Raw genomic sequence first — 16,137 nt, forward strand, 5'->3', positions numbered from 1 at the left:
TGACTGAACAAAGGTTCTTAAAAGAGCACAATAGGACTTTTGTAGATTAGTTCAAACAAAAAGTCTTTAATGAAGATGACATTTCTGATACAATTAAATAGTTTGTAGAGGGTCCTAAGTTGGATTTGATATTTTGGAGTACATACAATATTAATGGATATTCCTTTATATAAAGTATCTTGATGAGAAGAGTACTATGCAAAATAGTAGAGTTATGATAGTGGTTAAAGCTGTGCACTTCTCAAGTAAGAAAGATAAGAATCTGAAATTGGCATCCATGCCTTATTTTGGCATTATTGAAGAGATTTGGGAGGTCGACTATATAAAATTTAGAGTGCTTGTTTTCAAATGCAAGTGGGTTGATATCAATGGTATTCAAGAGGATAAGTTAGGCTTTATATTAGTTGATCTTAAAAGACTAACTTATATAGAGGAGCCATTTATTATGGCAGAATAAGCAAAGCAAGTTTTCCATGTCATTGATTTGGCAAATAAAAGTTGGTCAATAGCTCTCGAAGGAAAAAGGGTGATTGATAGTGATGACAATAATGAAATTGGCTTTGATATTTCTAAAACTCCTATCTTCTCATCAGGAATACCCACCTTGAATGTAGATGAGATAGATGACAAACATGTCACACAAAGTGAACACCATGAAGGAATACGGGAGAATATCCCTATATGAATTTAATTTTAAAGTTAATGTTATTTTTTTAATTTTGAGTTATGTTTTATTTACAATTATTTATGTTTAATCTATTGTTGTATTGTTTGAATTATGTTTTATTTACAATTGTTTACATTATCTTTTTAGGAACATGGAGAAGAATTAGAGTAGACCTACTAATGGTGCTCAAATTTAGCCTAATTAGAGCTAACCGACTGCATAGGTTATTCTGAGCCAGCCTACTATAGAGGTTACTCAGAGCTAGCCAATTGCAGAGATTGCGTAGAGTAGTGATAGTGATCCTAGTAAGAGCTAGTCAGTGAGGAAGAGTAGATGGGGCACATGATTGAGAGAGATGACCTTAAGTAGGGCTACTGGCTACAGAATACCAATCCAGTTCAATCGGCGGTGGAAACCACAAAGGCCAAAAAAGGCCAGGTTTGTTAGCTACCTTGGGCTCTTTCACATAACATGCCTAGTATCTTGTTTTGAAGATTGTCTTGATGTGCCAAAACGTGCGAAAGAAGAGATTTAAGAAAGTGTTCAAGTATATCATTGTAAATTTATAAATATTTGTAATTATTACATGTAAAATAGTAACTATTATTAATTGCAGCTTACCTATAATGTTCTAGATGATCAACCACATCAAAGACAGTTGCTAAAATAGTGTGGAAAATGTGGGAGAGGTTTCAAGACTGACCTTGCAAGGAAATTTGCCTATGTTAAGTTGAAAGAAGGTTAGCCTCGTCCTAATCCTCTTGAGACATACTAATTTTTGAATAAACAAACTCGGCAAGAATTCTACAAGATTCAGACTTCTAAAAAAGCTATGGTTAGTCAATTTGTAATTGATTTAATTGATTTAATTTAATTCAATTGATTTTATTAATTTTTTATTCTTATTAATTAACAAGAGAAACGAGCAAAAGCACAAGAATTTGTTTGGAGAAATGAATGCCCACACAATTGTCTCAAAGGGGTTATAATTAGGTTTATGATATCTTGATGGATGAGATGTTGATGAAGAGAAAAGAAGAAGCTAAATCAATCCTTCTATTCTCTTATCCCCACTGTCGCCTATCTCTCTTGACGATAAATGTAGATATGGTCATCAATACAAGAAAGGAGGGTATACAAGTGAGAGGGCCGTGAGGTTGCTGAAAGAACTATTAGTAACATTTAATTCTTTAATTTATTTATTCAATTATTCATATTTTTTTTATAATTTTTGTTTTGTTTGTTATAGGAGGTTCTTAAGAAACAAAATCTCAAGAGTCCTTCATTCTAGCAGGTAAAAATGACATCTTGGTGGTTGCTACAAGCAAACTATAACATCTAGGGTGTATTAAAGGTGTTAGATTTGGTGTGGGAATCAGAAATTATTTTGGAGCACTTGCACACCCTAGCAACTCGGGTGTTGTTACTAGAGAGGAGCTGGAAACTATAATGACAAATATAAGCAACAACTAATGAAAGATGTTGAAGCTTCATTTGAAGCTCCCTTAGAAGCTTGCTTTGAAGCTTAGCTTCACTAGTACAAAAGATAGTTATAATGACATACTTTTAACCACAGTTATAGAACTAACTATGGTTATAATATACTCAATGGCAATTTCAGTAATTAATTCTAGAAACTATATAATTATAATGACAGTTAATTAAAATGTATGTCATTATAACTATTAAAATTTAAACTATAAGTTTTTCAAATTTAAGTTATATACATAAATAAATTAATAAATTATTTAAATAAATTAAATGATATGAAAACAACTAAAAAAGAATTTTTTAAGAAAATTAATATATCATGACATGCATTAAAATACCTATCATGATAAGCATTAATCTTTAATTAATATCATGATAGGTCATTAATGGCCATAGTGATATCTACATCTAATTTAAAAAAATTGAATTAAATTATGATATTAATTAACGACACGTCTAAGGTAGACCTGTCATTAATACATTAATTGATATCACAAATGGCTTGTCGTGATATTAGCATTTGATTTGAAAAAATAAATTTTTTAAAATTAAATCATGATATTAATTAATGACAGGTCAGAGTTAGACCTGTCATTAATTAATACATTAATTGATATCACGATAGGCCATTAATGGCCTATCCTAATATCCTCATCTAATTTAAAAAAATAAAATTTTTAAACATTAAATATGAACAATTAATGACAGGTCTAAGGTAGACCTATCGTGATATCAGAATATGATTTAAAAAGATTACATTTTTTTATTAAATCAATAACAATTAACAATAGGTCTACCTCAAACCTATAGTTAATTGTTTAATGTAATGATAGTTTCGAGGAGGAATTGTCATTATATGTGCCCCTCTGATATTTCCCTACCCTACAGTTGTACCTCGCTGCTCACTTTCTCCTTCCTTCCTTTAGCTTGCCGCTCCGAGCACCCTCTCTACTTTCAGCTCTCCTTTCAGCCTTCAGCTCTCGTCCCCTCTAACTCCAGCTTGTGCCTTCAGTTCTCATGGCCTCTATACCTTTAGCTAGCATTTTACCCGTAGTTCACTGCCCCCTTCAGCTTCATTCTTCTCCCTTTGCCTTTAGCTCCTCCTTCCGCCTTTTGCTAGTGTTCAACTCACCATAGTTGTGGCTCCTCTTTTTTTTTGGCCTTTAGCTTGCATTCAGCTTCCATAGCTGTGGGTTCCTTTCCTTGGTCTCCAGCTCACCTATATCCAGGTATTTTATCTATTTTGTTTTGTTTTCAACATTTTCTTATTAGCTATCTTTTAGTATTTATTTTTCTAAATTATTTATCTTTAATGTAAGTTTCATATAAAATTTTTGAGCATAATTTTAACACCCATTATGCATGTTCAGCTCTTTTTTATTATATTTTTATTAGATTAATTATATAATTTTAATATACATTTGATATAAAATTTTTGGGCATAAAATAACTATTCTTATTTTAATTGGGTAATAATTTGTTAGCTTTAATTGATTATGGATTATTGATTATCCATTTAGATTTATTGAAATTGGATAAATGAGGGTTTAGTGACATAGGAATGTCCATTTTTAATTTGTTAGCAGTTATTTTTTATTAAATTTCAAAATATAAAATAGTACTTATTCATATTTTAATTTAGTAATTATTTGGTAACTTGAATTGGTTGTGGATTCTCAAGAGTATAATTGTTAATCATCCATTTAGATTTGTTGCAATTATTTGATAGCTTGAATTTGTTTAAAATTGTGGTGATGGATTAAAGCTTGAATTGGTTATGGATTAAAGTTTAAAATTGTTTTTGCATTGAGATTTGTTGAAATTGATCAAATAAGGGTCCAGTTCCTGGGGAATGTCAATTTACAAGGCGTTATGCTGATGAAATTTTTTTAATTCATAAGTTAAATTTGGTAAATATTTGATAATTATTTGATAGCTAGAATTGGTTGTGGATTCTCTAGTGTATAATTGTTGATTATCCATTTAGATTTGTTGCAATTATTTGATAGCTTGAATGTGTGAAAAGGCTTAAATTAGTTATGGATTAGAGTTTATTATTGTTTATTATGCATTGAGATTTGTTGAAGTTGGTCAAATGAGGGCCTAGTTCCCAGGGAATGTCAATTTGCAAGGCGTCATATTGTCAAATTTATTTTTAATTCATAAGTTAAATTAGTTGTTCATATTTAAATTAGATAATAATTAACCATAGTTGGATACATGCTTTACAGACTGGTAATGAATATGAGAGGGGAGTAGACCAATTTTTGAAATTTACAAAGAACAATGTTCCTAATAATAAAGAATTGTTCTATTGTCCTTGTGTTAAGTGCTTGAATGGATTGCAATGAAGTCTTATAGAGATAAAGGATCAACTAATTTTTTTTAGCTTCTACAAAGCATATACACAATTGGTGTTGCATAATGAATCTAGAAAATGCAATGTAGTGCCACAGGATGAGGATGATGACATGGATTTGTTTGATCGAATAAAGGATATGCTAAGTGATATTGGTGTTAAAGGTGATGGAAAAGTACAAAAATATGGTAGCTTGTGCAATAATTCAAAAAAGCCTTTATATCTAGGGTACACAAAGTATACACGATTAATAATGATTTTGAAGTTGTTCAACTTGAAAGCAAAATATGGATGGAGCAATAAGAGTTTCACGATGTTTCCTAGATTATTAAAAGAAATGCTTTTAGAGGGTAATGAACTTCCTAGTAGTAACTATGAGGCAAAAAAAATATTATGTCCAATAGGTTGGGGGTACGAAAAGATACATGCTTTCCCTAATGACTGTATATTGTACAGGAATGATTTTGAAGGGTTGGAGGTGTATCCAGTCTATGGGCCATTTCGCTATAAAGTAAAAGAGATGAATGGTGGTGATGATGATTTGATTACGAAGAGGCCTCCGATAAAGGTGTTGTGGTATCTTTCAATAATATCGAGTTTTAAATGGTTATTCTCTAATAAAAATGAGGCAAAGAACTTGAGATGGCATGTTGATGAAAGAAAAATTGATGGCATGCTATGGCATCTAGCAAATTCACCACAATGAAAAGAAATTGATTGATTATTTTTTAAATTTGGTAATGAGTCTAGAAATCTTAGGCTTGGACTTTATATAGATGGGATGAATCCTTATGGTAATCTTAGCAATCAACATAGTTTATAGCCTATTCTACTAGTGATTTATAATCTCCCTCCTTGGTTGTGGGTGAAATGCAAATATATCATACTGTCTTTGATGATTTTAAGCCCAAACAATCAGGAAATGACATAGATGTTTACTTAGCTTTATTGATTTAAGATTTGAAGATGATGAGAGAGGTAGGTATGGATGTGTTGGATTCATATAATAATGAGTCTTTTGAGTTATGAGCTATGATTTTTTGCAAGATAAATGATTTTCCTGCATATAGAAATCTATCTAGACACAATGTTAAGGGGCATAAAGCATGCCCTATCTATGAAGAAAACACATCCCATCAATAAATAAAACATGGGAAAAAGATAGTCTATCTTGGTCACCAAAGATTCTTAAGATGAGACCACCCTTATTGTAGATAGAAGAAGGAATTCAATGGCTCTCAAGAGTATAATGAACCTCCAAAGCCATTAACTGCAAGCTTGGTGTATCAATGAGTAAAAGCCATCAATGTGGTATTTGATAAGAGCCACAAGGAACAGTCTAAAAATAATTTATGGAAGAAGAGGTTTATCTTCTTTTATCTCACCTATTAGAGTAGCCTTAAGGTGAGACACAACTTTGATGTGATGCATGTAGAAAAAAATATTTGTGATAGTCTAATTAGAACACCGTTAGACATAAAAGGAAAGACCAAGGATGGAGTCAAAGCAAGATTGGACTTTCTTGACCTAGGAATATAAACAAACTTGGGTCCAGGAGTAGAAGGAAAGAGGACTTACATGAGTCTAGCCCCTCATGGTTATCTAGTTTGAAGTAACATATCTTTCTAGTTCAAAAGATAAAAATCCAACATTAGCATTCAAGTCATACTTTAGAGTCATTGAAGAAATATGGGAAGTTGATTGCTTCAAATTTAAGGTGCCCATTTTCAAGTTTAGGTAGGTTGATAAGAAATACGTTCAAACAGATAAGCTGGGCTTTACTTTGGTGGACCTAATGAGGCAACTCATAATGAGGAACCTTTTATTATGGCCACTCATGCAAGACAAGTTTTACATGTCTCTGATCCAGTAGATAAAAGGTTGTCTATGGTTTTATTGGGAAAAGGTCTCCTTACTCATAGTGAGAATGATGAATCAATTTTTGATATTGATGACATTCCTCCTTTTTGGCCGACCCAGCCTGTGTTAGATGTTGAAGATGAAGAAGACAATGTATATGATGTGAGGATTGATCATGATTGAAACATCCTAAATTTCAATCCAAGAAACTAGTTTCTAATTAGGGGTAAATTAGTAATTAATAGATTGAACATGGTTGTGATGTTGAGTTGATATTTTGTGTTTACTAGTTATTATGTTAATAGGATTGAAGGGTAGAACGACAATTCGGGATGAAACGTGGGGCACAAGTAAGATTGAACTCACTGTTCCACATGCCGTGGTAGAAGCTAATGTGTTTTATTGAGTCATATGATTGTATCTGCGCTTCCATTAGCCCTCTTATTTGAACATATATTTTGTGAAATCAAGATCCCGTATTTTGAGAATGGATCGAGAGCTATTACTCTAATATGATATTGTGATTGTATTGTGATGTGTGTAATTAGGAATAGTAAAGGCTGGACTGAGTAGGGACTTTACAATGATGAAGGTTTGTGGGAGACTTAAAATACAATTACAATGGTAATTAATATTATAGAATTCGAATAGTATTTTCTTTCTTGATGCTTTTATTGACACTAGTTTTAGTAAATTTATTATATTATACTAACCTCATCATCTTATTTGTTTTAGGAGTAATATAGAGAATGTATCTAGTACTTGCACTAACAAAAACAAGCCTAAAAAGTAGAAGAGGAACCACATGACTTATAAAGTTAACCTAAATTGATGGGAAGATTCACCTTGATTTTGATGGGACAGGCAAACCAATTGATAGGAAAAAAGGAAATCTTTTAAAAGTTATGTTAAACTTATAGCATGTTGAAAAATTAGCATCTTGGAGGATGAATAAGATAATTTAAAAGAAAGTGAAAGAGATGAAGTTTGGGACACTATACAGGTACATATCTAATTGTTAGTAAATTCATATCCACTTTTCAAAGTTATTATTTTCATATCATATCTATTTTTTGTTGTATTGAATTATCAATTGTTACTAAATTCATTATTGGCATTTGTTATTTTATAGATTACTTATGACATACTAGACACTTTTAAGAAAAGGTGGCTTTCATATGCTATATGCTGATAGAGGAATTTCAAATCCAAACTTACTAGAGATTATGTGTTTCCTAAGGTTGATAGTGAAAATGAAGATGGTAGTGACAATGATAGCAACAAACAACAACCATAGGGTAAGTATCCTTTCATTAATTATGAGACATGGATAAAATTTGTCGAGAGTAGATATGATCCCAAATTTTTGGTAAATGAAAGAAAAATGGATGTTCAATTGTTATTATTAAATTTTTTTAATAAATACTTTTTATTTTTTTAATAGGAAAAAAGTAAAAAGGATCAAGAGAGTCAAAAGAAAAACCCATACAACCATACCATGTCTCAAGGACGATATAAATAAGTTTACGATATAATGCTCCAGGAGAAGTGGGAAGTTAAAAAGCAAGTAGCAAGGGTTGATGATATTAGAGACATTTTCCCTCCATCTCCTATTAGACGTGCTGAAGCGTGGAAGAGAGTACGAATGAATAAAAAGGGAGAGTTTATTACTACTGAGGCTAGAGAACTGGCTGTGAAGATTATAAGTATTTTAGTAGTTAACATCTAGATTATAAGATTTAAATATACTAATTGCATTGGTGACTTGTATGTTCTAGGATTCTCTTATAGAAGTAACCTTTCAGGGGACCTTACATCTACTGGCAAGAAGGATATATTGACCATAGACTTGGGGAGTGATGAGCATCCCAACCATGTTAGGGGAGTTCGAAAAGGTATGGGTATAAGACAATATTTTAGACCACCACCCTCTAACAGTGCACCGATACATCAAGTGAAAAAAATGATAGCAGAATGCAAATTAAGCTTTATAATGGAAATGCAATCAATGATAAGTTCCATGCATATACAATCTCAACAAGCATAAAAATATAGTAGTATTCCACAGCCAGAGTATGATCCTAACCATTCAGATCAATGATTGCCATGCATAATTTATTTAAAAGATCCTATAAATTGTATAGTTACTTATGGAAAAGTGTATAACTATTAAATTGAAGTCCACCACCAGCAAATACAAGATAATTAAGTAAAGATCATTGTTGAAATGGTCATGGATGCTAATACTCTTGTGCTATTTCCTATTAACGAGGTGAAAACAGTAGGACAAGCTCAACAGACTTTTATTATTTAGTTGAAAAGGCTTGTTCAACAAGTTATTGAAAAGGTGTAAAAACTTTATAATTTTGAATATTTTGTAAATTATATGGTAGATATTTCTAATTTTGATTATATTTTAATTAGGAACTTCAACATTCAAAAGAATCACTGGGTTCTAATCCCTAACTGATTTGAGATAACTTGAAATAGTTATCTTCCATGATTGTTGACATGAATGAATTTACTATGGAAATACAAGTAAGTGAGGATATTGTTGGAAAGGATATAACTTTTCAAGTCGCCAGAAAGGGTATTAATAATCTCATTATTATGGAGTGGTTGGATGTATTAATAATGCAAGTTTTTATCATGTAAGTGTTTATTTTCATTTCTAATTTAATATCTACTATTTTTATTTATTGTTAATATTTTGTAATTATCAGAGGTTCCTCCATAAAATGTGCAACTAACTTGATGTTAGTTGTTGCTATGGACTCTTATCCCCACTCTTAACATCAGTTGGGAAACGAAATCAAAAAGCGCCTTATATTGGAAGTGCAATGAATAAGCTAAAAAAGATGTGTTTTTTTTTTCACCAATTGTTGAAAGGTTTTAAACATCTCATTCATCTCTCTATTTATAAAATATTTGTATTATTTTGTGATACTAATATAAACTAATATTTTATAGTAATCATTAGATGCTTCCTATCATTTGTCCCTATGAAAATACAATATATTGATTTTGTTCATTACAAAGGGAAGTAAGTGATGAAATGAAGTCATTGTTTGAATGTAAGTTTTTTGAATAATTATTTTTTGTGATATTATTAGCATGTTTTTAATATATTCTAAATATGTATATTTAACAAATAGACCTTTACTTTGTTATTGAAGGATGGGGGATATAGTTGACAAGAAAAAAAAAATGAAATCAAGTGGGTGCGTATGCAGGTAAGTATTTTTAAATACTTTCCCCAATTAGAATAAAAATTATAATATTGATTTGATGAATTAAATTGGTTTTAATTTTTTCAACAGGGTGCTTGACAATCAGGCAGTATAAAGTATGGTTATTACGTGATGATTTTCATGTATGAAATCATTACTTAAGGCATTACCTACTCATTTTAGAGGTAATAATTTGTTAAAAAATAATTTATATTTTACGCTTTACCCTATATTTGAATTAATATTCATGGATATATTTTTATTGATATGCAACATTTTAACAATTTAGAGCCATTTTCCAAATAAGAGCTAAGACATGTATAGAAATATGTAGTCTACTTACTTTCTAAACTTGATAAGTTAGATAGATAATTAAATAGATATTTATATTAGATATGTAGAAATTTTAATGGATATATTTGTAATTGTCTATAGAGCTACTATTTATGTATAAATGCAGGCTTTAAAGCATACCAAATACACGTTCTTTTAAAAAAAAGGACACATACCGTGACAGTTGTGTATCAAACTATGGTAAAATATTAATTTTCTGATAGTTATAACCAACTATCATGAAAAAGAACATTTTTCAAGATAGCTGTTAATATAATTGTCGTGAAAAGTGTCCTTAGAAGTGTTGTTTTTAGATTGTTTTTTGTAACAGTTGTTATTATAACTATTGTGAAATGTTAAGGTTACAACGATAGTTATACTAATAACTGTTGTTGTGAGTTTCATACTTTTTGCCACAGTCCCTCTAGAGACTATTGCAAAAGGTGTCAACTTATAACTACACCCATTTCTACTACACCGCTTCTTGTGTTGTAAAAGGTGGGTTTTAATTGTTGAAAATATGCTTTTCGCACTAGTTCTTGCAAAAATGAAAGAGGAGATGCTGACCTTTATGACATCATGACTAGAGATGATTGCTGATGCACCTCATACATAGTCTCCTCGATTTCACAGTATGAAAGGGAGTAATGTTCTTGTACTCATGTCAGAGGGTCTTTCAGATAGAAATATCGGTGAATAGTATGAGCTATATCTAAAGGACCTTGTTAGATGCTTGATTGCTCTTGGCAGTGTCCACACTTTAGGACAAACCATCCATCACCAACAAATGCTATAGATCAAGTGAGAGTAGTGGTAGAAGATGGAAAAGTAACATAGGTGCTTATCCCATTCCTTATTGATAAGGTTAAGACTGTGTCTGAAGCTATTAATACTTTTATCATGTAGCCTAAGAGACTTGTGAGTATGGTTTAAGCTGTGGTACATTTTATTAAATATTTCATTCATTTTATTAAAAATTTATTTCTTATCATGTTTTTTTATTAACTATCTCTTGCCTTTTCAGCTTCCCTTGCCAAATCTTCCCCTATCAAAACTTCTACAGCCCTTCATTGTAACCACTACCACCACAATTGACTTCCCTCTAACAAATAATTTTATTAGCCTAGAATAAATCATTTAAACAAAAAAGTTTTGCAAAGGAACAGGATGTTGTGGGTATGGAGAATCTAATGATGATTGAATGAGAATATTTGATTTGGCTTTTCTGGAAAAGTCAACTTACCACAATGTCAATTAACTCATCAAATTTAGTTAACTAACATGATTGCATTATTGTGGATACCTCTATTGTTTGCACATCACATCGAGAAAATGTGATAATTTTAGATTCCTTTGCCCTTATCACTTAATAGAGAAAGGGGATACTCTAGAAATAAGGTCCCAGTACCTCCAATAAAGAATATGTTGACTCCTAACAGCACCTTAACGGGCACTAGAGAGTTGCCAGACTGCTCAATTGTCCCATGATAATAGTCCCATAATATGTTGTACCAGATTACCTATAGTACTAACCCGTATCATGCTGCACCATATGTCCTATGGTGCCAGCCCGACCATATGGATTTTTCACTCACCTATCTCCACACGCACATATCCTCACGTATCCTAGGTGAGCTTCTACCCCTTATAATCATACTCTTTCACAATGTCCACTACTTATACATATTTCCACAGCATATATACTTCCATATCATATATGTATATATCCATTAAAATCAATAACTTTTCAAATTCATTTCACGATGCAAACTTCATGCTAAAAACCATTTCAATAACAATCATGCATAAAACTCATAAATTCACAATTTATCATTTAAGATTCACTTCTACGTAGTTATAATAGTTAATAAACATAATAAGCTATATGGTTACCTCAACCCTTCAATTCAATAGAAAGGGTTACCTGTGTAACTTCAACCCTATTCAAGCTCCTTTTTCATAACTCACGCTTCACATACTAGAATCTACACAGAATTGGCATTTAAAGTCAATTCCTTTGTTAACTAAAAGTGCCAATTATCATATTTAAACACTTAATTACTATCAAATTGACATTTCAAGCTTTAATATTTCTTGCCCTTTTTTGTCATTACTCTCTCTCAAGATTAGGGCAATTCTTGCCTACAACTTCAAAACTTTATAGTTTCGACTTAAACCATACACAAAATACTAGTTTAGTTTCAAAGAAACTTTTTATTATAATAGGGTAAGAAATCAACTCCATTAAAACTCCCAAATTCAATTCCTTACTAGGTAGAATTAAGAGAAAATAAGGTAGATTCAGAGGTTAACCCAATAAGTAACAAGTCAGAAACACTATCCTTGCTCCTGATTTAGCTTGCCCTAGCACAACCTTTCTCTTCTTCATGCCAGAACTCTTATCTCAAGCTCTCCCTTTCTATTTCTAGGAGCAGACACGTCCTTATTAATCTGATTTTGGCTCCATATACCGCGGTGCATCTATCCCCCATTGCGATGTGTGGCACAGTGAGGGAAATCCTTATTATGCTCACACACTCTACTTTGAGATTCCACTCTTCTACTCGTATCTGTTCATATAACATCCCAATGAGTCAATATAACACTTCCCTACTCAAAACCCTAATCCTATATTAAATCACTTATTCATTCCTAATCAGTCATTAATGCAGGATTAGAAATTCAAGATGTTATAGTTCTCCCCTCCTTTTAAGAATTTTATCCCTAAAATTGAAACAATTACTAACTCACACATACCTAAGGGAATAACTAGGGTATAGCTGTCTCATCTTAGCTTCTCTCTCCCAGGTCACATCACCAAGAGTCATACTAGTCTAAAATATTTTTGCCAGTCGGATAGTCTTGTTTCTTTGTTGCTTATCTTTCACATGTACCATTCGCTCTAGTTTTGTTTGATAGGTCATATTCTCTTGCAATTCCACTTCTTCATGCTCAATCACAAAAGAAGGATCTGGTTGGTACTTCTTGAGTTGAGTCATGTGAAATACATTATGAATCCTCGATAACTATCAAGGCAGGGCAATTCAATAGGCAACCAACCCGATTATCTCTAAAACTTCAAACGGACCCATAAATTTAGGAGTCAATTTCTTAGCTTTAATTGATCTCCCAATTCCTGTTACTGGCATAACTTTTAAAAATACATGATCGCCTACTAAAAACTCCAATAGTCTCCTTTTCGATCAGTATAGCTCTTTTGCTTGCTTCAAGCTATAAATAACTTTTGCCATATCAACTCAATCTTTTAAGTAGTATAGTCCACAACATCTGGTCCCATATACTTCTTTCACTCAGTTCGATCCAACATAAAGGTGATATACATTTCCCTATATATAAAGCTTTATATGGGGCCATTTGAATGCTAGAATGATAATTTTTGTTCACTACAGTGTGCTTCATTCAGAATCACCCTTCTCAAATCTTTATCATTAGACATACCAATTTTATCCTAGTATACCATGAATCCATCATCATTGAAGTTGAAATCCTTAGTTAGATTCGACTCAACCTCTTCTCGAACCTTAAGAAGATACTCATCTTCCAATTGCACCATTCTCAACTCCTTCTAGAATTCACTACTAATCAAAGTAGTATAAGCTCTAACTAAAGCTTTTAATTGTGCATCTTGTTGAGAATTGACAAAAGACTCCTTCAGATTATGCTCTTGGACCATCAAACTAGCTATATGTAGTATCTTTCTACTTAATGCATCAGCTACTATATTAGCTTTCCCCGGATGGTATTTCAACTCATAGTTATAGTCTTTAAGGAATTCCATCTATCTTCTCTGTCGCATATTCAATTCCTTCTAATCCATCAGATACTTCAAACTCTTGTGATCACTAAACAAGCTAAATACTAACCCATATAGGTAATGATGCCAAATATTCAGCACAAAAACCATTGCTACAAGTTCTAAGTCACGAGTTGGGTAATTCTCTTCATGTGGCTTGAGCTGTCTTAATGCATATGCCACTACCTGTCCATCTTGCATTAGTACACAACCCAAACCTCTTAAAGAAGCATCTATATATACTTCATATGGTAATCTCAGATTCAAAATTATTAACACAAGTGTAGTAGTCAACTTCTCTTTCAACTTCTGAAATACAGTTTCACATTTGTCATCCTAAACAAAAGGTTGATCTTTTGGGTTAGTTTTATTAATGGAGAAGCAATATCTGAGAAACCTTGGATGAACATTCAGTAATATCCAGCTAATCCCAGAAAACTTTGAATTTCCAAGACTGAACTAGGCCATTCCCATTTCAATACAACATTAACTTTATGAAGGTCAACAGAAATCCTATTTACTGATACCACATGGCCTAAAAATCTAACTTCCCTAAGCCAAAACTCATACTTACTGAGCTTGGCATACAACTTGTTCTCCTTAAGAATTTGGAGGACAATCCAAAGATACTTAACATGTTGTTCATCATCTTCCAAATAATCTAGAATGTCATCAATGAAAACCACAACAAACTGGTCTAAATATGGTCTAAAGATATGGTTCATGTAATCTATGAAAACTACAGGTGCATTGGTCAAGCCAAACAGCATGACAAGGAACTCATAATGCTTATAACAAGTGCGAAAGGATATCTTAGGTATATCTTTCTCAAAAACCTTCAACTGATGATACCCTAACCTCAAGTCAATCTTGGAAAAGACTGAGACTCCAACCAACTGATCTAACAGATTATCAATCTTGGGTAAAGGGTGCTTATTCTTCACCGTCACTTTGTTCAACTGCTAATAATTGATGCATAGTCACAAACTACCATCCTTCTTTCTTATAAACAACATCGGCGAACCCCAAGGTGATACGCTCAGCCTAATGAAACCTTTGTCAAGCAAATCTTCAATTTGCTTCTTTAATTCATTCAGCTTTGAGGGTGACATCTGATAAGGGGCTTTAGAAATTGGCTTTATACTGAGAATCAAATCTATTGAGAATTCAACCTTTCTTTCTAGAGGTAATCTAAACATCTCCTCAAAAATACCTCAGGAAATTTACTTACTACTCCAATCTTCTCAATGCCCCAGTTATATACACTGCTAACTGCACAAACTACCATGTAGGCATCACACCCTTGCTTAATTAGCTTCTTTGCTTGCACAACTAATAAAAATCTAGGCTGCTTATTAGAACTAGTTCCTCCTGACACAGTCTAGCATAGCATTATTAGCTACTAGCCAATCCATGCCAACTATCACATCAATCCCTCATATGGGAATGCAAATCAGATCAATCATAGATACTCGATCTTCAAATATAATCTCAACTTTTTGACATGCTTTGCTAGTAACACTTGAAGACCCAGAAGGCATTGTCACTTCAATTATCACAAGTAGCTCTTCTAGTTCTAACTTCAATCTATCTACACATTCTTTTGAGACAAAAGAATGTATAGCTCTCGAATCAAATAAAGCTTTAATTCTGTTATCGTGAATAAAAATAATACCTTTGATCAGGTTTAGAGACGCTCTAGCCTTTTCTTACGTCACAGCAAATACTCATCGCAAAACCATAACTTGCTGCTCTGCTATCTTAACTCCACCTACATAGCAATACCAGGCAATATGGCCCGGCTTTCCATACTTAAAATAGGACCAACATCTTCCCACATGAAATCTACCATAGGAGCTGGGGTGTCCTTCCAGTGCTAAAAGTAGGAGCTAGTATGTTTGAGGCTTGCCTTAAAGGTTGTAGAGGCCTAATTCTGACCCCCAATACTCTTTTGCATAAACCTTCTCTGAACTAATCGAGTCAGAGAACCTCTAACAAAACTGCTTTACCTAGAAGCTCTAGAAATGCTCGAGCTATACACGGGCTTCTTCGATACACCGCCCGACGGACCTAGGGAAGGTATAAATCTTCCCATACTGTCCTTCTTCTTCTTAGCCTCTACTTCTCTGCCCTTATTTGTAATTGTTTTGAACTTATGACATATATCCTCATAAGTGGTAATGTTGAACAAAGCAATCTGCTACCTATGCTTTGGATGTATCTTCTCTAAAAATCATTCTGCCTTATACTTGGTGCTATTGTGGTGCTGCAAATAGGTAGAATAGGTTGATAAATCATTAAAACTCTTTATGAATTTCTTTTCATCCAGGTCCCCTTGCTTGAATGCATAAAATTTTTCCTCTTTCTCAGTACGGAAGGATGT

This window comes from Prosopis cineraria, unplaced genomic scaffold, assembly GCF_029017545.1.
Source record: "Prosopis cineraria cultivar Desert tree isolate PC_DT_omini unplaced genomic scaffold, ASM2901754v1 PC9, whole genome shotgun sequence".
In the NCBI taxonomy this organism is placed as follows: Eukaryota; Viridiplantae; Streptophyta; class Magnoliopsida; order Fabales; family Fabaceae; genus Prosopis; species Prosopis cineraria.